This window comes from Myxocyprinus asiaticus, chromosome 12 (genome assembly GCF_019703515.2).
Source record: "Myxocyprinus asiaticus isolate MX2 ecotype Aquarium Trade chromosome 12, UBuf_Myxa_2, whole genome shotgun sequence".
Taxonomy (NCBI): Eukaryota; Metazoa; Chordata; class Actinopteri; order Cypriniformes; family Catostomidae; genus Myxocyprinus; species Myxocyprinus asiaticus.
The window spans coordinates 50673257-50699937 of NC_059355.1; the positions used below are offsets into that span (position 1 = coordinate 50673257).

General features: G+C 39.7%; 1 protein-coding gene across 6 annotated transcripts in view; it reads left to right on the forward strand.

Annotated features, from left to right (window-relative positions):
• The window catches only part of LOC127449546 (R3H domain-containing protein 2-like), a 93310-nt gene that overhangs the window by 8590 nt on the left and 58039 nt on the right, over positions 1–26681 (forward strand). Inside the window, exon 2 of one of the 6 annotated variants that reach the window (XM_051713038.1) lies at positions 10265–10614. The exons of the other annotated variants lie outside the window; for them this stretch is intronic. The gene's annotated coding sequence lies outside the window, so the exon portion shown is untranslated. The remainder of the gene's footprint in view (positions 1–10264; positions 10615–26681) is intronic. 6 annotated transcript variants of the gene reach the window in all.

Sequence of the window (26681 nt, forward strand, 5' to 3'; positions counted from 1 at the left end):
ACACTGTGGCATGAAGGCGTCTTCAGGTCTCCATCTAACCATTAGACGACCAGGTGGAGGACTGGTGATGATGGAGGCTGGTCCCCTTTTTTTTATGTTAAAATAATTTTTCTTATCCCACCTTATGCATTTACATTTATGCATTTGGCAGACGCTTTTATTCAAAGTGACGTACAGTGCACTTATTACAGGGACAATCCTCCTGGAGCAACCTGGATTTAAGTGCCTTGCTCAAGTGGTGACTGTGGGGATTGAACTGGCAACCTTCTGCTTACCAGTTCTGTGCTTTAGCCCACTACGTCACCACCACTCCTGCAGAGACAAATATGAGCTATTTGAGGGTCCAATTGACAAACTGTTAACACTGTGACTCTGTGGTGCTCTGCTTTTTGTTTGAGCAACCCAATATAGCGTCATTAACTCAACCAGTAGCGGGGTTGAGGCGGTGCAATTTATTTGTCTAACCAATGGCTGACAGAGGTATTATCTTTTGCTGACACTAGTGCCATTCAAAAACAGCAGGATGGAGCACAACAGATTGGAACAGAACTCGGGGCCCTCTGTGTTTTTGTTGAAGTTAAATAATTTTTTGTTCCCCCCTTCCCCATAAAGACCACTCATCTCTTCAGTGGCACAGATGACGAAGAGGAAGAAGGCTGAAGGGTGTGTGCTCTAAACATTGTTTCCTCAGTAATTAGGGCCCTATGAAATCCATTTTATTTTTTCCGTGTTTTCAAATTTAATTGCATTTTATCATTAAACTGTCTAATCAAATAAATTTATAGAATTAATATCTTTGCAGTATTTATATTACATTAAGAGCTTCTATACTGATCCTCACATCACAACTCAAAACACAATATTTGAGTTATTTTAATGTATTTAATTTGTCAAATACAGTGCTGCACAGTAGAGCATCACAGTATCAATGAAAGCAGAAAATAAAATCTTGCTTGTGAGATATTGCTTAGATATAATGTAATAATTATTGATATATAATTATTATTACTACTAAGTAATGTAATTGTCGCATTTTTTCCATTTCAGATGTCTAGTTAAAAGGGACTTTTATTTTGACATTTTGGCTGCTTTAGGCGAGTTCTCCCCTTCGTAAAGCACTTCACCCTATGGACTAATGTGCTTATTAAACTATAAAAGGCTTTGATTTAAGTATATAAATATATAGACCATTTCAAGGACTGTTAGTTGGTGATGTCAAGTGATGTCATTGTTCCATGAACATTTCCTGCTTGTCAAAACAGATTGTTTAGCAGAGACGGGCCACTTCTTTTAAAATGAATGGGAGGAAATGGAACTCCCAATGGCAGCCAACGGTCAACCCGCCTTACAGGTAAAATAGCCAATCACTTTTTAGATACAGAAATTGCCTGTCAATCAGCTCAAGGGCACACATGCACATTAGCTATACAAGATGGTATTATTGCGTTTTTAGTGTAATCTGAGGTAAAGAAACACAGTTTATTATACCAGTTGTGATGGAACGACACGCCCTTCCCATGGACCATTGTCGTCTGCCTCGCGTGATCCCAATGAAGAGACTCATCACCGCTGCCTCGGGAGACCGGTCTCTACCTGCTGGCGTCTTTACAGGTCCAGGAACAGAGCGGGGAGGATCCAGCAGGGCTTGATGCTTTTTTCCCCAAGGAGCACATGTGCTCCTAAATTGAAAAATGTAGGAGCGTATAAAAAACTTTAGGGGCGCGATGAAAATGTATCGAATAAATATCCAATAGCACCAGCATGATCTGCACCAACTCTAGTATGTTCTAAGGGAGAAGATGACATCTTTTAAATTAATTTTATAAAAAAAAAAAAACGCTGTCACCTCTGAAGGTAAGTAGGTTGGCTTGCTCTTCTGGCCATGTGCCAGGGTTGAGCACTCTGAAAGAATCCAGTATTGTCTGGATGCCCTCGTCCTTCACCAAACCAACAAACCTCGCTTTGGTATCATCCACACTGATGCTAATGGCAGTTTCCACGTGCCGCTTCAGCTGTGGATCTGTGGATCTGTGGACCTGTGACATTTCCCCTCAGTGTCATTCCCTTCAAAATTCACACATATACACACACGTACACACTTAAATTTTGGCTGTGACCTCAGCTGCATTTCCGTCATCCTCAAACCCTTCTGCTGGTCATCTAAATACAGTGATTCTGAAGGTGCCTGTCGTAATCCTTAAGATGATCAATTTCTCTTAAATCCTACACACTGACTTATCCTAAACAACACCTGGAATCTCATCACCTTGCTGCTGAGCAAATGAGGTCTGGATCTTCTCAAGCAGGCCACCTGGCTTTGGCTTTATCTTGACTGCATCCAGTCTGGTTACTGTTTTTTTCAACTCTGGGGTGGCTTGGGGGAGGATCAAATCGTTCCTCTAGTGTGAGATTAAGGGTAGCTAGCTCCTCAAACAGTTCACAAAGAAAGTGGCAAAATGCTCCATTTCCATCTTTATCTATTGAGTAGTGAGTAAATAAATAAAACTTAGCCATCTGTTAATTATTTATGAAAGTTATGTTTGACTCTAGAACCTATTCTTGAAAACCACTTAAATTTTATGAAGTTAATTTATATACCAGTTGTGGCTAACGATCATCACCAGAAAACCCTTGAACTTCAATAGAAGTGGACACTGAGGCTGCCAGATGCTCCATATGTTAAAGAACCACTGAGTATTTATCTAGGCCACTGGAGAGGTCCTTTTCCTGTCCATGTTGCAGGAACACCTTCAAAGCTCTGTGTATGTGGGGGATCCATCGAGTTCCCTTGACACTGCTGGGACTGCAGATGTCCACTCCAAGTTCTTGTCTGAGAGCGTAGAGCCCTCGTTTCGACTTGCCACTGAAGTGGTAGGTTTTCCAAATTAGATTATTATATTAAATGTTATTTTTTTCAGCTGTCTCCTCTTTTCCTCTTCAGAGAGCAGCACCTGCCTTCTCACAGCCGCCTGCAAGTTTCCCGAGTCTTTGTTTTCTCCCATGATGTACACATCCCTGCCCAGTGCATGCCTCCGTGATTTACTGTGTTTCTGTATGGTATCTTGTTTAAGGTGAGGGTTGCCCGTAACAAAGGCCGAGATGCCCGCTTGCTTCTGCCCTTTGCAGCACTTACTGTACATTAAGATGTCCTCGAAAATGAGCCACTGCGATTTAAAATTGTATTTCCTACCGGCGGTGGAGGATGAACTGGTATCTCCGCCAGGGGCTTCAGTTAACGTTAACTTTCTCGTCCATCTCCTCCTTGGTGTCGACTGTTTCAGCCAAAACTTCCGAAACTTCAGTTTCTGTCACACTCTTCTTTTCAATTAATGACTAATGGGTTTCATACTTGGCGTACATTGCTAGCTAACTTTAGCTATCTATCTAGCTCACTGCATGTTCACTCTTGACTTTTTTTTTTGTAGAAAAAGTGGTGTCTAGAGGGCCCTTTGCACTGACTAGTGGATCACATGATTTTTTTCAACAGACAGCATTGGTTCAGCGCAGTGAGCACGTTATTGTTGTTGTGATAACCTTTTTGTAAAAAAAAAAAAAGAGGCTGCTTGGGCTGAATTTTGTAATACATTTTATTCGCAAACTTGCTCAAATACATTTTACAGTTCGCACACATCTATTTTTAGTTGCAAGTGCAATGCTCGCACTGTCGAGCCCTGTCCGGTGCGAGTTAGATGTGTCGCTGGAGCCGCACCCCGGAAACCCGGCGCGAGTTGAAGCACGTGTCGTGGTCGACGGACCAGGATGCCGGGCCACTATTCCCCTTAAGTGCAGAGGCCCCGGGATGCCGGACCGCTCGAGTGAAGCCACACAGTGTTGTCAGATTTTAATGCTTATTTTAATTATTTACTTTTATCGCAATCTTGACCAACCGGTTTGGAGATTTCGGTCTTTCCCCATTCAAGTAGATAGGAGCTGCACTTTTATGCCGCTTGTTTACATAGAAAAATAGCTGCCAAAACTGCCCAAGAACGTTCCACATACGGCCACCAAGTGGACTGACTTACCTTGAAATAGAGACTTTGTTGAAAGGAACAGGAAATACGTCTGGACTGTTTTAATTCCTTTGTTTTTGTTTACATTCTTGAAATGGTCTATACTCTGTATGTTGCGCTTCACAGAGAATAAAGTGCTCCACTCATTGTCATTTATACATACAGACATGTGATGTTAATGATGCAGCTCACATTCACTTACTGTTGAAGCTCGCAGCTCAGCCGTATTTAAGACCGTAAATTTGTTTAATTAAATCTCAGCTTTTTGTGGTTTAATCATCACACTAGGACATCACGATTTTAATTTGATTAATTGTGCATTTATACATTCATTTTATCCCAAATTTGTCCATTTCCAAAACATTCCACATTCTGTAATTAATTCCATTTTTATGACTGGATTCCATGATTCCGTCCGTGTTTACCACAACGCGGAAATCATAGGGCCCTAAGTAATGCATCCTGTCATAGATGGAGAGTGAGCGCAAGAGATGCCAACAGCACAAACATGCACTGACGTCTCCAGTTTCTATTGATGTTCAATAAAGAGCTACACTGGCCTGCAAACTGTTGACGACCAGGAGTCCCTGACACAAAAACTACTATTAAGTGCTCTCCAATATATGACAGTCGGTGCTTCTCAATTGGTTTTGCTTCAGGATTTTACTTGGGACATTAAGTGGCGACCCGACACAATGCTAAAATTGTTTATTATGATCAAACATTAAAATCTATTGTTATTACCATGAACTGCATTAGGCCAACAGCATGCTAAATAATTAACATAACGTAGGTTGAATAGGAAAGTTGACAAGTTTGGTTTCTAAATGTCTCCTAAATTCTTATGGTTTCATGCTCTCGGTAACCAATAATTCACCACAGTAATTCATGTTTATCCTGGCTGCACGTGAACCTGTATTTTGAGTCATATTTTGTGGGGATGTCCCAATACCGATTCCGATACCGTGCTTATGTACTTGTACTCATGCTCATAAAAATGCTTCGATACCAAAAAGGGATACCATCTGATGTATGTCATTGCGTTAACATTTAGTGCACAAATTAAAATCACATTATGTCCCAGTGTGATTATTAAACCACAGAGGCTGTGTTTTAATGAGAAAATTATGTAGTTTGCACTTGCTTCGCGCTTGAAGTGAATATGTGAACCCTCTACAGACACATTGGAGAAAGAATTGCCATTTGGCTAGTAAATTTGTTTTTACTCGCCAGACTTTTGACAACTTGTTAGCATAGTGCAACTGTAAACTAAAAGATATTAAGAAAACCGAGAAGGGGGCATCATATATATGAGTTTTCATATATATGTATGATTTCATGCAATATAGTATGCAAGTATTTTTCGTATTTTGCTTTTGATCCTTTTAATCACATTTTAGCTTGTGTACAAATGTACAAATTTCACATTATATCAATTTATATTATGTCATGAAATTGCATTTTTAATAATACAATAATAATACATAATGATACAAGCTGATACAAACACATTTTTAACAAAATATTCATAAGGTTGGAACCTAATGAATATAGAATTAATGATTATATTATAAAAATAATAATTTAAGTGCTACTTATTAAAACTACTATACAAAAAATAAAATAATAGATGAAGCCCATTTGTAAATTGTTAATATTTACAGCGTTTCTGAAGTCAAAATGTTTCATAATGTATGATTGTGCCTTTTCAATATTTATGAATTTACAAAGTACACTTACTACATTACGAAACATGTTCAGAGTTTCCACTAGGTTTTTTTTCAGAGCGGTGCTGTTGTGTGCACGTCCACAAGCCCGCGACGCCGGAACCGTATTAACGTGTGTTGGTCAAAGAATAGATTAAAACGGGTGTAAAAACTCAATTTCAGCCTGGGCCACATCAGGGTTTATATGTGCTCTCAAAGGGCCCATTGAAAATGTGACAAAACAACGTACATTTTCCTATAATCAGAGAGCATTACAAGAGTACAGATTTTACACAGATGGAAAACTGATCGCTTGGTCCATAATTATGAAAATGCACCATAGTTCTTCCATAGTATCCATAGTTTTAACTGTGATATTTGTAATAGTTCATGGTAAAGGAAAGTGCTAACTGATTGTTCAGTGAAACATTGCGAGTCCCTGCCATCCTACGTTTCAGAAATGAGCTTGCGGGCCACTTGAAATGAAGGTGACGTCACTGTGACTGGTGCCATAGAGGCACTGCAAAATGCATATGGGGGAAACACTGATGTTTGTTTATATGCACCTGTGCGATTTACATTGAGTTTACATTTATATCTATAACAAGCGCTATATTGGTACTACATTTACATTTATGCATTTGGCAGATGATTTTATCCAAAGCGACTTACAGTGCCCTTATTACAGGGACAGTCCCCCCCGGAGCAACCTGGAGTTAAGTGCCTTGCTCAAGGACACAATGGTGGTGGCTGTGGGGATCGAACCAGCAACCTTCTGTTCTCATTACAAGTTCAGTGCTTTAGTCCACTACACCACCACCACTCTGTGGTACTGTCTCTTTAAGAGAATGAAGTTTAAGGTCGAGTGAGTGCAGCGCACATTAACGACAGATTGCAAGTGATTTACTCACTATGTAGAGGGCTGTGTGTGAAGCCGGCTTCTCAAACGGAAAACCATAGCAGGGCTCGAAATTAACTTTTTTACTTGGGTAGCACTGGTGCTTCCAACTTCAAAAAGTTAGGAGCACCAGCAAAAATTTAGGAGCACCCACTGAAAATTAAGGAGCACCACAACTACATATAATAATTATATAATACTAAATAGGCTATGTATTTTAAAAAAAAACATCCTCACCATCAGCATTGGTGTGTTCCACCTCAACATGTCCGACGAGGATGTTTGTGGGCTGTCCATCAAGCAGGATGCGGACATACACTATCACACACTCCTTAACAGACAGGTCGGTGTCTCCATCAATGATGAATGAGATGTACTGAGCTGACGATACTTTAACTGCGATGGCACATGACGGCGTACGTCATGATGATCTCAACGCCGTTCATATTCATGAGCTGCAACATGGGTTTAAATTTAGTGAAGGCGAGCTCTTCTTTGGCGATGGTGTAGGCGGTGTTAAATTTCATAATCAGCTCTGCCAATTGAGCGGAACGTCCTGACGATTAAAAGCTTCAACAATCAAACCTGGTCCTGAATTCTTTGCCACACACTTGTCCTGGCATTTCTTGTGCTTGGTGCTCTCCCTGTGTTTAATCAAGCTCTCGCACTTAAAGTGTGTGGATTCAGTGGCGAACGCACTGTTACCGGCAACCTCTGTCCCGCAGGCTTTACAGTGAACGCAGTGCATTAAGCCATTTTCATAGCGGAGCCACTCGAAGTCTTTCAGCCACTCCGAAAACTGTAAGCCTTCTTTTCCGCTGGTGGATCCACATTCACCACATGAGCGCCATCACCAGCTCCAGGAGTTACATTATCTGTAACTTTAGGCAGCTTACAAAAGAAATCGCTCAGTGTTCTTATCATCTTCTCTCTTCAGCTCTTTACATTTCGCACGCTAGTTAGTTCCCGTCACGTGACAACGGAGCGCGGTGAAAGGGAGCGATTGACGGCTAATATTAACCAATCTAAAGTCTGCATTAAAGTTAAGAATTTAAAGATGAAGTTTAATTGGTTATGTAACGTTGAACAGAACGGTGGACCGGTCACTGTATCAGCTCACAGCAGGCACATAGTGCAGTAATTAGCGAACGTTTTGTAGAGAAATGAAAACATCACAACAATTATTTGCACTCGCACAAATGCTCCCAAATATATTTTGAGGTCGCACAGGTTAAATTTCGGGAGTGTATGTGACGAAAATGGTCACAATTTCGAGCCTTGCATAGATATCTGGGCTATACGGAAAACACCATCCCGAGCATTGCACGCTCTGTTTGTACTAGCAGATGACAGCAAGTAGAGCGCTGATTAACTTCGTAGCGCTAGGCACAAGTAGACTACATGTTCCGTTATATAGCAGCCTTTTGCATGTTAATAATCACGCTGGCCCTGCGATCCAAACGGGATAAATCGCCCTCCAAAGGGCACTTCGAGGAGAGAACAGTCATGATAGTCATGCTGTAAGATCACGTCAAACAGCTTTTCCAATAAAAATGACTTAAAAAGTGAGTTCCGATGGAAAGTCACACATTTCAGCCCTCACAGTGGATGGTAAAGTCTTCAAAGGGAATAGGGTGTGGTATCTGTTTAATTAAATGATGGAAGCTGAGGGTGGCAGGAGTTTTGGGAAACGTTTCTGGAAACATTATTTCTGCAAATTTCATTTGGTGCCGCTTGTGGTACAGAAATTACACTTCACATTTAGTCTATACAGGATTGTAAGTGTGTTGGTTTGACGACTTTCAGGAGGTGGTGTTTTTTTTGTTAAAATTGACGAATGCATCTTCCTTAGCTTTGCATTTAGTGGTAGATAGCTTTAACACACACACATGGGTCAGGATCCCTCTTTAGGTGCTAATAGTGCAGGCCTTTCTCTTCAGTCATGTGGAGCTGCCACCAGACCAACTTGTCCAACATGCTCAAGCACTGGGACATCTGTCTCTACTAGGGATGCACCGATACCACTTTTTCTCTTCCGATACTGGAAATCTCAGTATCGGCCGATCCCGATCCCAAGCCGATACCAGTGTTTTTGTTTTTTTTGCATAATCAGTTTAGAATATCTTTATTGTGAGATACTAATTGTGAGTACTCTTTAATATGTAAAGAAACTCAAACCTCTAACTACACATTATTTCAATATAAATGTATAGCTTATTAAGAAACACTTGATTATTAACTAGTATACTGGATAATGTAGCAGCACAATTAACAGTAATTCCAGTCTTCAAGTCTTCAGTAGAAAAGAAACCAGTTTTCTTTGCAAAAATGTTTCAACTTGTATCTGGACTTTAAAGGATTCAGATCTCTCTTTTGTTCAGTTTAGTTGTAAGACATCAGTCCACTTTTCATTCACACACTTATTTTCTGGAACACATTCAACTTAAATATTGTTATAAATTGTAAACAAATACTAATGATGACAATAATAATAATAATAGTTATTAATATTATTATTATTATTATTATCATTGATTTTTAATTTGAATTACAACAGTAATATATTTAAATCGTGCACTTTTTAAACCCTCACGCTTTTATTTTGACACTCTGAACTCTCCAGGAAGTCCTGTATGTGTCTGTTTGTAGGCAAGTTCACAGTAGTTTAATTCACTTCTTATTCATATTCTGGTAAAATGCTCCTCCGGTGTCGTTCTAAATGCATATTATAAGTGAACCGAACTATTGAGCATCTACATCTGAGATGCTGTTCTTGAGTAGCGCTCAAATATTGCGCACGCGTGAAGGATAAAAATATCCGCGAGTGCATCACCAGCCTGTGTGTGAGTTTGTGTCAACAGAGCAGCAGCATTCACTAACACGCTGGCGCTGCACATACTATATATTTACTTATTAAACACAGTCTTTTGTGATTCACAGAGCTATCACACATCTTCAAGTGGCTTTGAATAAAATACATGAGTCATATGAACTGCTTTAATGCTGTTTTTATGTGTGATATAATCCCTTATCTTCCTGTGGAAAGTTACTCTGAATATTTCACCTCCTGTCATGACTCTGTAAAGCCGGGAAAACCTGGTAACTTTCACATGATGCGAGCAAGCATACATTAAAGGGACTGTTTACATGGTGCGACTCCACCCGCAACACATGGTTAAGGCATAACCAGAAGTTCATCCTTCTGCAAAAGAAGTCCTACTACTAATAACACCTTTACAGCTCAAATAACTCAACTTTGCACAGAAAAAATAATAAATGTGCTTTTTCCAAAATGCAAGATTTACATTTCTGATTTTACACCCTGCGGAATGCTCCATAATCCATTATAAGTGCATTACTGTACACAGGATTTTTTATTATAATTATTATTTTTTGTACAAACTGAGGGATGAGTTGAAAGTATATTCTGTGGTCATCGACAGCATGACAATAGAGCTCAAGTTGTATTGAACACAGAACATTCCATTAATTTGATGCAGTGAGCGTATATAATGGATGTTAATGTTCTTCCTCTGGGACTGAGTTATCAGCAGTACAGTATAATTGTTTGTTTACTTATTTCTACATTGTTATTCTAATTGACTGTTACTTCTTTTAAGTGTACGTGTTGTGTCTCTGGTTCTCTTTAGAATCCCAAACTGTATGGTGATGTGACGTCACTTGTAACACTAATGCAGTGAAATACAGTGATGTGTGTATGCGCAGTTGTCATTTCATGAGTGCCGAGGTTCTCATCAGTGCTGTTACACTGGTTCTCTGAAAGAATGAGTGAAGAAGACAGAGGAAGAGCGAGGGTGAGTAAATGAGCGCATGCTCGTCGTCAAAAGAGAGAGAGAGAGCGCCTGTGCTTCATTCAGAAAAAGCAGGAGGGCGTCGGAATCTAAGCGAGGGAGGAACTGAGTGGAGAGGTGGAGATCTGTCTGTTCTCTGTAAGTGTGCCACTGCCTGAGATGCACATCAGAATCCCAAGCACCTGATGGTAAGAGCATTTCAGGAATACATCACTCAGTACAGTAAGGAGTGTGTGGTGCATATCCACAGGCATGCATGCATTTGAACGCTCTTAGCTATTTTAGTGTTACCATTATATCGCTTCTTGCATCTCTCTCTCTCCGGGTGCATGAAGGACCTTGAGTCCCTTTACTCTCTCATCAAACAGACACCTGATGTCTGAAATCATTATCATCGCTATTATGACTAAATCCTCCGGTGCATTGTGTGGAAGCCCTGTGACAGCCAGCAAAGGTGAGAGAGAGAGAGAGAGAGGAGAAATTAGGTCAAAGAGTTTGGGAGCGATGCACTGAAGTTTGTGTAAGCATGTTTTAAAATGCATCGACGTGTGTGAATCTAAGCAGGGCTGTTTATGCCTGCATGCATTTGTGTTTGCAGCTGTCTGTGTGCATGCCGTCGACTGCTGCTTTTTGATGCTTCAAACGCTTTGGCATCATTCGATGACGTCAAATGGAGCTAGTGGAGGCGAATTCACAGAATCTTCTGTATAATTTTGTTGCAGTGCACAATTATTTTGCTATGCAGAATCGCTCTGATCAGTTTGGTCACTGAAATGGGGCAAGTTTGGATTATACTTGAAGGATACTAGGATATGTTATGTGGAATACTTTTATCTTTTAGGATCATTTCCACTCAACAGCTTTTCATTTGGAAATTCTGTGGAATTGCAGCTAGTGAGTTGACATGTTTTGATTGCATAGTTTTTAATTTATGTAGATTTGTATGACTAGAGATGGCTGACAGGCTTTGGTGTGGGTCAGTCGGTTGTGGGGGTGTGTGTGTGTGAAGCGTTGTGTGGTTTCTGTCTGCCTACTCGGTTCCCGGTCGATATAGAGCGGCAGCGGGCGAGGTGGGCAGGGTGTTTGCTGAGGTAATGAGGAATTCCCTTCCACAGTGTCCTTGTGTCCTCATCCCCCACTTTGAGGGCGGATCGCTACAGAAACGAGGCATCATTCATGTCACTTCACAGATAAGAGGCGTTTGCTTTGTGTGTGTGTGTGTGAGAGAGAGAGAGAGAGAGAGAGAGAGAGAGCGGGGGATATGAATAGGCAGGATGGATTGACAACGGACATCAGGAGGCGGCAGTGGGAATGGCGCACATGGGAAATTTGTGGAAACTTTTCTCACAAAGCTATCAGCCTTTTGCTGATATTGTCATATATTTTGTATGTATTGTTTCTTTGTTTTATTCTGAGGAATGGTTTAATTTCAGGCATTAAACCATTTTAAAAGAATAGCCTAGTTCATCCAAAAATAACAAAACTAATTTACTTACCCTTTTGTTCTTCTAAACCCAAATGACTTTCTTCTGTGGAACACAAAATTGAGACATTGGGCAAAATGTAAGGCACTGACAGCCTCGGGCCACGTCCACACTTATCTGTTAAAGTTTGAAAAGTCAGTTTAAGTTTTCAGTTTCCTAACAACATCGTTTTCCAAATTACGGAGTTACAGAGCGTTTCCGAAAGTGTCCGTTTTCAGTGCTGTTCCAGTGTGGATGAGGTGTAAACATAGCGAAATTAATGCGTTTTCAAACAAAAATGCGATTTGCAATTTGAACTGCAATATAAACATTTAATGGGGTGCTTAAAATAATGCGCTCCGCGCACGTTAGCACACTGAACCGAATGCAAAGCACATTAGTCACTCAAGGCACCAGATTGATTGAGTTTGTGTGTATGGAGTACAGAACCACTCTATGACCACGTGTAACACAATCACGTTTACAGCACATTGAGACTATTTATTTATTCAATTCAATCACAGCCCTCACGGTTTGAAGATCGCGCTGGTCATATCGCGATTTCGATTTTATTTCAGTTAATCGTTCAACCCTACGACGATATATATCTTGGCGACGATATAAGGTGAGATTTTGCTGTATCGTGTATATCATTCTATGTAAATATCCAAATATCTTGTGTGACTTACTGTATCAGTGGGCAGCGCTTGACATGAGACTGAGAGAATTAAAGAAACAAGACGTAAAGACGTTGGCTACCACCCCTGGAGTTCGCTAGTTTGAATCCAGGGTGTGCTGAGTGACTCCGGCCAGGTCTCCTAAGCAACCAAATTGGCCCGGTTGATAGGGAGGGTAGAGTCACATGAGGTAACCTCCTCGTGGTCGCTATAATGTGGTTCGTTCTCGGTGGGGCGCATGGCGAGTTGAGCGTGGATGTCGCGGTGGATGGTGTGAATATTTTTAATATATCGCCGAGCCCTACTCCCCGCATGAGCCTGAACCATCAGTGTGCATCTCCACCTGAGCCACACACACACAAACACACACAGGTTATTTTTGAACACCGTGCCAGAGCGGAGTGTCAGTGAGCGAGGGAAACAAAGGGGTGAATTCTCAGCAGGGATGGAATAAAATGAGAGAAATGGAGAGACGCTGCACAACGCTGCTCTCCTGAATAAAGTATCCGCGTCTATAAATAACATGCCGCTCTTGTGGCCTGTTATTTAGCCACATTTCCTCCCCCAGCTTTAACTCTGATCTAATCATTCACTTTTTTTCTTTTTCTTCTTACCACAATTTCTGATTTACTGGCCATTTTAATGAATCTGATCAGTTGTTTAGAAATTAAGCGCATGTTTGATAGCTTGGGTATGTTCGTTGATGCTCACACACCTGTTTGAAGTTGCCATTTTTTACATTTTCTGCTAGTTGGACAGTCTCCTGTACATACTAATGGTTGACGTTACTATTAGTATGTTTGCCAAAGATAAAAACATACTGTTTCTATTCCTCTTAAGGTTAGTGATTTGAACAAGCCCTTATCCGTCCGTAAGTTTGAAACTTTGGAGCATAACTCGTCCTGCATGAATGATACCTCAAATGGAGCATAACAAGCTGCTTGATTTAAGTCATTGGAGAAAATGTGTAAATGTGCACAGATCCCATGTGGGCTTGTAGGGATGTGACCCTTTCCCTCATGAATATTAATGAGCTCAATGAGTTTTGAATGACGTGTTGAACAGCTGACCGATGGAAGAATTGAGTTGGACATATTGCTCACACATATGACTCATGGAGCTTCTGAGAGGCCCAGTGGAAACGAGATGCAAGATAAACATGTTCAGCTTAAAAATAAATATTTAGACTCTTCTTGTCTTATCAAGTGGTGACATTAATTAGCACAGTCTCATTTAGCCCAAATGACAGAATATCACGCCATCCCAGAACTTAACTATGTCTCATGCCAAACGATGCAATCCGTTTAAAGTCATCGCTGTCAAACAAACACATTTGTGAAACTTCTCCGGCTAAAAATTTTGATTTTGTTGATTCTTTTTCTGAAGAAAGATAAAAAATAAATGATGATGAAAGCCAAAATATTAAATACCATGGGTCAATATTTACTGATTATTCCTTATTTGTGGGGGGGGATATCACCATTGAAAATTGGTCCACATTGGAGGTAGGGGTGGGCTATATGACTAAAATATTATCACAATATGAATAGTTTTATATCACGATAACAATATCACGAAATAATTGGTTTTGGAAAATTCAGTCAGTGAGCATTTTAGCATAATGTGAAAAAAAATGAAGGGGTCTGAATACTTTATGAATGCACTGTATATCATCATATTATTATAATTAATTATAATTTTCATAAACACATTGGTTTATAGTTTTACCGTTTATCTTATTTGGCCACATCGCCTTTTAGAATAAATAAATAAAAGCAACATAGTGTTTTTAGCTGGGGTCACACTGCTCTAGACGTCTGTTATTCCATTTATCTGAATGTTTCTGTATCATCACTGGTGTTTAGTAGGTGAGGATGAGTTGTTCAGGTCCAGTCATTGCAGTCATCACACTTACTGTGAACCCAGCATCATTCACTCGACCATCTGCTCATCACCGATCTGAGCCCTGTCATGTGATCCGCCAGCCAGGATTTTAATTAGCTTTGAACTATGTCAATCACACAGACATAAAACCACAATGTCACTATACGTGACTTGCTTTAATGAGTGGCGTTTGCTAAGATGAGCAAGGTTTCTTTTATTTGAAATAAGAGCAGCATCATTCTCATCATTGCAGTTATAACCTTCTGGACAGCTTGCGTATTTCAGTGAACTAATATAAAAATGCTGATAGTTTGAAAAAGTCTGCTGTGATTGTGTCATTGTGCTTGAGGGACTGTTTATCTGTGCTGTCTGCATGCACTTGATAGCCGCTGTCTCCTTTGCATACTAATGACCAACCGTGGGAAAAAGCCTTAAATAGAGGGGGTGTGTGTGTGTGTGTGTGTGTGTGTGTGTGTGTGTGTGTGTGTGTGTGTGTGTTAGCGGAGATCGAGGTAGAGGGAAATCAATACTAAACCATGAGAGCTGCTCGCTGCGTAATTGACTTGAAAGTCATCAGGTTCACTGCTTTCTCGTTTATAGTCCTAATGTTAAATCAGTGGATACTGTAATTATCGAGATATTATGCCAGCAATTGCACAAACTGTATGCATGTATATTCCAGTGATTCTTGCCTAAAACATGGATGACTTCATTCACAGTCTTTAAATTCAACCTGAAACCAAAAATGACATTTTACTTTATTAATAAATATTCCTGGTCCTATTGTGCACAGTTCATCATTGCACATTATTCCAAAGAGAGAAAAAGAAATGTTTGTAATCTTGTCCAAATAAAATCTGATAACTTGCTACTTTTCAGCTGATGTCACTAGGCCATATGGGCAGGTAAAATAACGTTAACTAGTTAACCCAATAGATTGATGATCTATCCTGGTAAAAATCCTTCTCAAAAGTAGATGCTGGTGGTGTTTCAGCAAAGTCTCATGTCTGGTTGTATTCTGGGATGGAATGCCCACTTTTTGCCATCCATTCTGTTCCCAAAGGATATCAACAAGTCCTTCCATACATTATTATTTTAGAATTTTTGTTGAAATGCCATTGCGAAGTAAAGTGAGCTGCAGATTACGGCTGGGTATTGATACAGATTTCTCGATTCCAATTTCGATTCTATCTGATATTGATTCATATACGTGTATTCCAGTAATATTGTCTCTTGCTTACATCAGATAATGCTGTTAATTAATTACATTAACTTAGTACATTTATGAAAATATCAATTTTACTAATTATATTCGTTTTTTAAATTAAAAACATCCATGTATTCAATCAATAAGTAAGAAATTATATTTCATATATATTATGTTTGTTAGACGTTTATTTTTTTAATTGCATAATTTGTACTATTTACAAGTAGTTACATAGATTTTTTTTACATTGACACGTGCAGGGCTCCAGACTAACTTTTGAAGCGGTGGCACCGGTGCCACCAAGTTCTAAAGTTGGTGGCACCAGCACCTCATTTGGTAGCACCGGAGCGGGGTGGGGGTCTGCGGCCTATAAGATTAAAAATCTAAAGACTTCCAGTCAGGTCTCCTAAGCAACCAAATTGGCCAGGTTGCTAGGGAGGGTGGAGTCACATGGGGTAACCTCCTCGTGGTCGCTATAATGTGGTTCTCGCTCTCGGTGGGACGCGTGGTGAGTTGAGCGTGGATGCCGCGGAGAATAGAGTGAGGCCTCCACATGCGCTATGTTTCCGCGGTAACGCGCCCAACAAGCCACGAGATAAGATGCGCGGATTGACTGTCTCAGACGCGGAGGCAACTGAGATTCGTCCTCCGCCACCCGGATTGAGGCGAGTCACTACACCACCATGAGGACTTAGAGCACATTGGGAATTGGGCATTCCAGATTGGGGAGAAAAATCTAAATACAACTGATAATAAAAGTGATATTATTATTATATTACAAAAATAAGTGCAATTACCAATAATATTTTGCCCCACTGAAATGCTCATTGGATGGTAAGGCATTGATTTTGACTTGGTATGCAGATTTTAATTGACTGGCAAAACAGTAAGGTTATCTATCACATCTATAAAAGCTAAAAAGTTAACACCTAATTTAGATAAGGCTCAATTATTCTGACAATGCGACTGAATTGGGACTGCTTTCATCAGGATCTTGTTGATTCAAGTTGTCATCTCTGGGAAATTTGAAAGCAAACAAAACTAGTTTTAAAGGTCCGTGCTTTAAAGCCCTTGATTTCTGTTTTCCATTTGCCCCAAATTTACCATAGTTTTTTATTTTAATTACATTTTTATTGTTTTTACAGTGTTTTTTTTCTATAAACCAAACTTTGGCATTGTAATGAAAACCAGTACCCTAAACACAATTAAAAACTATAAATATAAAATATTAACATTTATTAAACCGCTGTAGTTGCAATAAAAATGAATGTTATTCCTTCACTCAGACCTATAGTCGTTATATGATAATATTTATTATGAATTAATTTTTTCTTAAATACAATAGTTGGACAATACAGTTGGTGTTACTATAGTAAATTCATGGTAATTTAAGGGCGGTGATGTGTTAAAAGTCTGCTGATTGACATCGGTGTCCGTCACAGTAAATCCTGTTAATCTTTTAAATGCTGTTCAGAATATCATGCCGTTTAATGTGGTTTTAATCTAGTTTACTCGCCGAGGGTTTTCATAGAGGCTTGCCCCAAAGAATTCAAATGGTTTCCGGGACTCATGCAGAGATAAATATTTAAGTCCTTTTTTACTAAAAATCCCCACCTTTAACCAGCCCCGACCAGTAGGTGACTGAATTTGAAAGTGAAAGTGTAGATTTACATAAAAAAAAGAAAAAAAAAAGACTTTGATATTGATCTGTTTCTCACCCACACCTATCACATCACTTCTGAAGACATGGATTAAACCACTGGAGTCGTATGGATTACTTTCATTCTGCCTTTATGTGCTTTTTGGACCTTCTGTGTTCTGGTTACCATTCATTTGCATTGTATGGACCTACAGAGCTGAAATAGTCTTCTAAAAATCTTAATTTGTGTTCTGCAGAAGAAAGAAAGTCATACACAGCTGGGACAGCATGAGGGAGAGTAAATGGTGAATTTTCATTTTTAGGTGAACTATCCCTTTAACACAACATAGCCTGTAATTAAATGTTTATTATTTGAATGATACACAAACCATGTAGAAAAGTTAATTTTATTTGTTTCAAGTGGTATTGAAATGTCCCCCCCCCTACCAGAAGACAATTAAACAATTACAAAATTGTAATGTATTTGTATTTCTACACTCTGCATAAATATATTAAAACATTCTTATGAAGTTCTATTGAAATATGCCAGTCATGTAGTTATGGTGTCCCTCCTCACAACTCAAGTAGTCTACATTGTGTCCTGCATTTTGAAGTGTATTTAGCGAGCTCCACGGATGTAACTTGAAACCAGTACTGATAAACATCTACACTAGACTCTGTGATTGTTGGCTCAGATGTTACCACCCCCTCAGTAAGCTGTAAACCCGCCTGATAGACTGGCATCTCTGTGAGTCTAATGATTGTCTGTAGTTAGTTTGTTGCCAGGACTTGGCATTCTGTGACGTTTCTGCACTTTTATGGCTCGTTATTGGCCGTATGGGTCTGAAGCGTCAATGCAATATCATGAGGAAAAAAATATTTGATTGTATAGAAACAGTCCTGCTGACCACAAGTAAGCTATTGTCTGGACACTAGGGCTGGGCGATTATATCGAATATTAACGATATAATCTAGATAATTGTGCTGACTATGTACAATTGACCATAATATCGTCAATAGGCTGAAAAATATCGAGATATAATTTAAGACACTTTGCCCAGCCCTACTGGACTCTTGCTTGTTCAGTCAGTATACCCACAGTCAGGGCCATCCTTAGGGCTGTGCAACCGGTGCAGTTGCACCAGGTCCCGTGGCGAACGGTCATCCTGCCCCCACCCCCCGGTGCAACCGGTGTGGTCCCCCTGTATATCACTACCAACGCGGAGATAGCTATTGCGGGGGGCCCCGGCCCGTGAACACTACTGATGGGGACAGGAACGCCATCGTTGTACGGCTGCTGCCTGAGCAGATGGCATGTCTCTGTGTGAAGTGGGCACTGCCAGGGTTCAACATGTCACAGAGGGCACCACTACATTAATGTTTCTGATGAAACATCACACCCTGAAGAACCTAAAGAGAGTGAGAAGGGCATATAAAAAAAGATTGAATACTACTTGTACTATATACTATAGCGTATCCTTAGGGTAGTGATTTGGATAAACTCTGAACACTTAAGTATTAAATGTTCAGTGTGTAAGTCGTTATGCAGTGTTTGTGCTCCAGACATGAATGATCAATGTGTCTTGTTGAGGAGAGATGTGCTACTTTGCTAACCAGTCATACAACTTTTGTCTGGCGGAAGATAAAAGGAAAGGAGAAAAGATCCTACAGATTTGCAACCTATAGGAGAGACTCTGAGTTAGTGCAGATGTGGATATAGTGATTTTTTTGTATGAATAGGATGTGTTTGTTTCAGTGAGGTAATCAATCCATTTGAAAGTGGTTCATTTTGCCGGTGCCGCAGATCAAGCAGGGAAATACCCAGGGATTAGATGAATAAATTCTTTCCAGATTTTTCTTCTTCAAAGCACAGATGTTTCGTCTTTTTGTGCACTGTTGATATCTTGCAGTATTTTTTTCTCGTGGGATTATCATTGTCAGTTCTTTAATTAAAATAGCTGCATTGTCGTCATCTTTTTCGTCTTTGATCGGTACCGTTAATGAAATAAAAAACCTTTGTCCATGAACATTTTCACCATTTCATTGCTAAGATTGACACTGCTTATCAATCGCATAGTAACCAGCCTCCACAACATAGTATCATGAGTTTAACATTTTATATTTAAAAAACAGAAATTAAGTTGGTAGGAAGGTAATTTTCCATCAGTATCCTGAAGCAGCAGAGATGAGCGAATCAACATGGCGATATTGGAAAATTCAGCGAGTCAAAGTGAATGTTGACATTTCCACTGAATGCAGCATTCATGCAGTCAACCTGCGGCGTGTTTCTAATAATGGCTGTCAGTCTAGCACACTTATAGAACACTAGCGTGGGCTGCTCACATCGGATCATTTGTCCATTTGCTGCTGCTTCTCCCATGCTATGACTGTTTATTTATTAATTCAGCATGGATGTCCACATGAATACTGATTTATTGATTCATTCGGGAAGGGTAAATATGTTTTAGAAATCGACTAGTTTGTCTTAAAGGGATAGTTCACCCAGAAAGGAAATTTCTGTCATGATTTACTCGCCCTCATGTTGTTTGAAAAATTTATTACTTTCTTTGCTCCGTGGAGCACAAAAGGAAGCCATTAGGCAGAATGTATAGCATCAGTCATTCACTTTCATTGCATCTATATTCTATACAGTTTAAGTGAATGGTGACTGAGGCTAACATTCTGCTTAACGGCTTCCTTTTGTATGATAAAACTTTGTTGCAAAATTATCATATTTATAAAATTCTCAGTTATCTTATGATAATATGGTATGAAATTTGATTTTTTTTCTACCATTTTCATATATATGTGTGTGTGTGTGTGTGTGTATCAGAATGAGCTTTATTGCTGAGTATGCTTACACATACGAGGAATTTGTGACAGAAGCTTTCAGTACACAACAATACAAAATGGCAACGAGACTTAAAAATAATTAAAAATTGAATAAAAATAAATATTGAAAAAAAATGTATGTATATACACACACATATATATATATATATATATATATATTATAATAATTATAATGGTTTGATAAAATAATTTCAGATTTTATAATAAGTGTATTATTATTTATAAAATAATGTTTAATATTTATGTAAAATAATTTGTTATAAATTTGTATTAATGTAAAAAAAAAATTAATAATAATAATATATAATATATATATATATATATTTAAAAAATCAAAGTGGCTGGTAAAATTGGGCAATTACCAGCCACTGGCTAAAAAGTTAATTTCATTATTTACACTCATCCGAAACGACTTTCCTTTTCGGCTGACATTGGCAAGCTCTCTTAATGTGTTAGCTGTTTTTTTTTCTAAATGAACTGCTAATTTTCATCACCTTCAAATATCCATTAAAAGTTGGGAAGATACTCTTTTACACTTTATTTATTTTTTATTTTTTTTACTTAAACTCCAAATGTCTTTGACAAATAAAGATATATTTCTGAATGACTGCTGTAGTATAGTCACATTGCTTTATACTGGAGTTGAGACACGGTCAAGCTAATCTTCAAGCTTTGGAAGTTATTTTGTACCCCGCAACAGGATATGATGTTGCTTCTGCTTTGAATAAGTTGTATATTAAGATGTATGTTAAAACATGCCATCTTTTCCAGTGTCCCTTGACACTTCAAACCATACAGCCTCCTTTTAAATTGAAGTTTGGACTCTTTAAAAAGCTAGTTTTAATGCAAAACCACCAAAGTGAAAGTTCCCTTAACGTTTGATTTTCTGCCAAGAGATCATTTTCTATTTTTTTTTATTTTTTTTTGGATTGTTTTCCCCTTTTTCTCCCAATTTGGAATGCCCAATTCCCAATGCACTCTAAGTCCTTGTGGTCGCATATTGATTCGCCTCAGTCCGGGTGGCGGAGGACAAATCCCAGTTGCCTCCGCGTCTGAGACAGTCAACCCGCGCATCTTATCACGTGGCTTGTTGAGCGCGTTGCCACAGAGACATAGCGCGTGTGGAGGCTTCACGCCATCCACCGCGGCAACCACGCTCAATTCACCACGTACCCCACCGAGATCAAACCACATTATAGCGACCACGAGGAGGTTACCCCATGTGACTCTACCCTCCCTAGCAACCGGACCAATTTGGTTGCTTAGGAGACCTGGCTGGAGTCACTCAGCACACCCTGGGATTCGAACTAGCGAACTCCAGGGGTGATAGTCAGCGTATTTTACCACTGAGGTACACAGGCCCCCCTCAAGAGATCATTTTCTTGATGTTTAGTCCCTCTATTGGTTGAAATCTTTTCACTATGCAAATTTGCAGGTGATAAGTTTACCAAACTTGTACTTTTGCATGCAGTAAAGATGAAACCTCTTCACATGTGCTTATGTTCCTGTTTACTGTGTTTTTATGTGAATGGAACTCACAGTCTTGTCTTTGATGTTCAGATGTTCAAAATGATAACATGGTGTCTTTTTAAGTTTGTACTCATTTAGCAGTGCTAATTAACGGAGTTAACACACTCAAGAAAGCGGATCACAGTTCTCGTATGTAAGGTTCTTGTGGAGATTTGCTGCTCTGATACGGACATGGCAAACGTTATTGGCTTTTCTATCTCCTGCTACCTGTGTGAGAGCGGAAGGAACAGAAAGACGTGATTAGCGCTTCCCTTTGTGTGAATGCTGCACAATCGTGTTTTCTAAGAGCACCCAAGAGTCTGAAGAAAGAATGGATGCGGGGAGAGAGCAGCAGGGGCGTGACGGGGTAAAGTCCGTTTTTTTTTTTCTGTCCTCTAAAGGCACACACTGGTAATTGGGGTGATTCACAGAGGTGTGTGTATGTAATTGGGGGACGGGGCAGATGTGCACCACATGGGGGCGGAGGAAGATCTATCCTTTCTTGGTGACAGAGCCTGTTGCCATGGAGCTCCTCGTGCTATTGGCTCAGACCTCATCCAATGGGGGTGGCAGTTTCATCATTGAGAATTTTCTCTCTCCACCTCAATTTCTCTCTCTCTCCTCTCTCGAACAGTGCAGATTGCATAAGGGTTGTAACGGGAGCCAAAACGGGCTGAGATTTTAACCTGACACTTATTTTTAGAGAATGGAAGATGGAGATAGGCCGAGTGATTTCTCTCCCACACATATCCTCTTCTCATCTAGAGATGGATCATGGTCTAGCAGAACACTGGTTTGGTCGTGATGGTTCTTAGATCTGTCTTTTCCTCTCGATCTGGCCTCACTCACTCTCAAGTCATGTTACATACAAAAAGTGGTCAACTCATTAGTTTTTTGATGGATATCTAGAGAGCAATATGATGCTTATTTATAATACATTTTTAAAGTGATGTCATTTTTTTCAGTGTTGAATTACTTTTTTCTATCCCAGCTTAAAGTGAATAGACTACTAGTGAGCCATATGTAGGTTGATTTTCCTGAAAAGGGGTAAACAGCACCGTGGCTCTGTTTGAGCATCTCAAGCCAAAGCAATAGTAGCTTGTGTTTAGAGCAGGACTACATGTTTGTCCAACCAATGATGGACGTGTTCGGGGAAACCTGTTTGAAAGCAATTTAGTTTGGTGGTGCTGTTGGCACAGAAGCAATGCAATTCACCGTTAATGATAGTGAACACTTATACTAGGGCTGTCACGATTATGAAATTTGGCTGACAAATTGTCCTTCACTAAGCTCCGCCCCATTTGGCTACTGTTGCTCACTCTGACAAGCTCTGCAGAACTTCCCATTTAAATTAATTTGACATTTGAAAGCATATTTTAGTACTGTGGTGAGTCAGAATGGAGCCAAACGATGATCACAGTCACTTGTTAGTGTTATTCTATGAACGTGCGCTGTTCCCGCCAATGTCCATGGCGGAGAATAGCATGGCGGACGCCGCGAATGGGGCCCGCTCTTGGAGATGTGGGCCCTTGGGCTTCAGCCCTTCTTAAGGTGTATCTGTGCTACATAAACCTTAAGTAGTAATTTTTTTTTTTTTTTTTTAAATAACTAATTAAAGAAATTGTTAATAGTTAACTTAGATTTATATAATAAAATAATAATATATATTTTCCTTTAAGACTTTAAATACTTGTAAATATTGTACAGGGATAGAATGACATGACAAATAATATTTTATTTAATAATATTTTACATAATACTAGAATATTTCCAAAATATGTATCTTTTTGGTCAGTTTTGCATTATATTATATTAGATTTAGAGCTGGCCGATTTTTATTTTATGTTTTTATTTTTATTTTTTACGATTCGAATTTCGTTTTTGACACTTTTTTTTTTTTTTTTTTTTTTTTTTTTAAATCATGGAATCGAGGTTTTGCATGAAATATTAGCAGACGTTGTAGATCGATACACTGTCAATCCACCAATGGCTGAATATAAAAGAGAAAAACAAATGTTCACAGCACTTGGCTTGATGCCGCCCTCAATCTGATAAGCTGAGCATGTGTGGAAATATGCGTGGCTGCGCGCTCCAACGTAACATAAATTTACAACACGAGACCGATATAAAAACCGGTAATATTTCCAGTACGATTGTATAGTGTGATTGTAGCTAGACTTCGTCCATCATGCATGTTTACACTGGCTTAATCAAACAATAACTGTGTTCTGTGTAAATTGTGTAAGTCATGAAGCGCTAAGCTACACTTTCTGAGATGTCAACAGAAATGTATGTGTCTGTAATAAAGTGTTAGAACATACGTGACAGTTATGGGCACTTGATATCAAATCATATAATGGATAGACTATAAATGGGAGAAGCATCCACATCACCTTTTACCATGATGATTCAGATAGATCACTAATCAAATGTACTGCCTTTATAGACAACATTTAGGAAGCATAGCGATCATTTTGACAAACAGCGATATTTCATTTTGTTGCTCTGCTTAGCGTGTACCGTTAGAGGGCGCCGCGTGCTCACAGCACTGATGAGCTTTTTACTTGCGTTTTCAACTACACTGAAATTTTTCTGATATCTGGACTCTATCTGCAGGTGTGTATGGTTATACATAATTTATTGATATACTAAAAATACTTTCTAGTTAAACATGACTATTTCGTAAAGGCGCTGACTACCACCCCTGGAGTCGTGAGTTCGAATCCAAGGCGTGCTGAGTGACTCCAACCAGGTCTCCTAAGCAACCAAAATGGCCCGGTTGCTAGGGAGGGTAGAGTCACATGGGGTAACCTCCTCATGGTCGCTATAATGTGGTTCTCGCTCTCGGTGGGGCGCGTGGTGAGTTGTGCGTGGATGCCGCGGAGAATAGCGTGAAGCCTCCACATGCGCTATGTCTCTGCGGTAACGCGCTCAACAAGCCACGTGATAAGATGCGCGGATTGACGGTCTCAGACACGGAGGCAACTGAGATTCGTCCTCCACCACCCGGATTGAGGCGAATCACTACGCCACCACGAGCGCATTGGGAATTGGGCATTTAAAATGGGGAGAAAAGTGGAGAAAAGAAAAAAAACATGACTATTTCTAGATATTGATTTCTAGACAACTTTTTGGATGGACTTGATTTAAATTAAAAATAATTCCATAAATTGGCTTTGTATTTTGTAGTTTTCTTATTTTATACTATTACTTCTGAAAATCAGTGTTATTTTAAATAAATTAGATTTTCATTCATTTTACTTTTACGCTGTTGACAACTTTCTGTGTGTTGCACTTTGTTACGCACCTTTTTTTCTATAATGAAACAACTTTTCTAACCAGGTTGCCTTGCGTTCTAATATCATCTCCAGAGAAATGGAACAAGCGGGTCATCTTCTCCTCTGTGTCACTGTGTGCCATTAACACTATGTTGCCGTAAAGTGAACAATAAATTAAAGTGAAACCGAAGAACTTCGATTCCACTTATCAAAATCTTCACTTACATTTTTACTTGAATTAAAAAAAAAAGTCAGTGTGTGGGATACCGGACTATAAAATGGGATTGATATTTGTGAAAGTGCACAATGACTATTTCATAAAGACGCTGACTACCACCCCGGGATCAGGAGTTTCTCAAAACCTCGGTAGCAGCCACCCAGTCCTGTGGTTATCTCAAATGTTCACAGCTAGAACAAAATATTGTGACAGTCCAACAAAACAGCAATGTATTAATTGAGAAGGCTGTTGGTAGATTTTGGACCCAACACAAGGGGGAACTAACACTTCTGTATATTTGAATATTTTGGTCTATAATGTCTTAATAGATAAGACCCCCCCCCCCCCTCTCTCTCTCTCTCTCTCTCTCTCTCTCTCTCTCTCTCTGTCTCTAAACATCAGGGCTTGTGACGCCATCCTCCCCCTCACAGCCCACTCAGTCCAGTGGGACTCACTCTGACTCATCTACCCCCACCTCTCTCTGTTCCTCGATCTCTTCTTTCTCTCCATCTCTCTTTCCGTCTGTGCAGTAGGATGTTTCACAGTCAGGCATACACACAAGAGCAGTGTGTGTTGGCTCTTAAAGCAGGGAATCCTTTAGTGACACATTTTTCTGCTGTTCAATGCATTACAGTGATCTGACCATCAATGAATGGTCACTCGCTCTCTCTCTCTCTCTCTCTCTCGCTTTCTCCCTCTCTCTCTCTCTCTCTCACACACACACACTCAGTGCAGCCCACACAGACTGTTACAAAACCAGTATCCAGCCAATCTGAACTATATAATGTATCATATACAGAATCATATCATATTTTTATATTATGCAATATAAATACATTTTTGTCCTAAACTCTTCACTTTAACATGTAATTTTACATGTTCTCCCATTTACAAATTGCAAGTAGAAGCTTGTAGACATATAATAGATTTTTTTGTACTTTTCTCACATTTTCTCATCCTCTCTTTTCTATTAACTCATTATTCAGATGAATCTTGCAAAAACACATCCAGGTTTATTTTCTTGGGTCCCACTTTATATTAGGTGTCTGAGATTAAAATACACCGATCAGCCACATCATTAAAACCACCTGCCTAATATTGTGTCGGTCCCCCTCGTGCCACCAAAACAGCGCCAACTCGCATCTCAGAATAGCATTCTGTCACGCTATTCTTCTCACCACAATTGTACAGAGTGGTTATCTGAGTTACTGTAGACTTTGTCAGTTCAAACCAGTCTGGCCATTCTCTGTTGATCTCTCTCATCAACAAGGCTGTAACAAGGTTTAAAATGGGCGAGGAGGAGGCCGGGCGTGCATAGTCACGATCCGGCCCCACCCTCCTCCTCATCACACTCCTCCCTCCTTTGCCTCAGGCCAGGGAACCCCCGGCATGATGTACACCCCTCCCCCCACCACCCACCCCTTCCTGCCGGCAGGCTTTTCCCCGCCTCTCTAGAGCTGCGGAGGGGGACAAGAGGAGGGAAACAAAAAAAGAAGAGAGGGAAAGGGTGAGGCGGAGCGACAGAGAG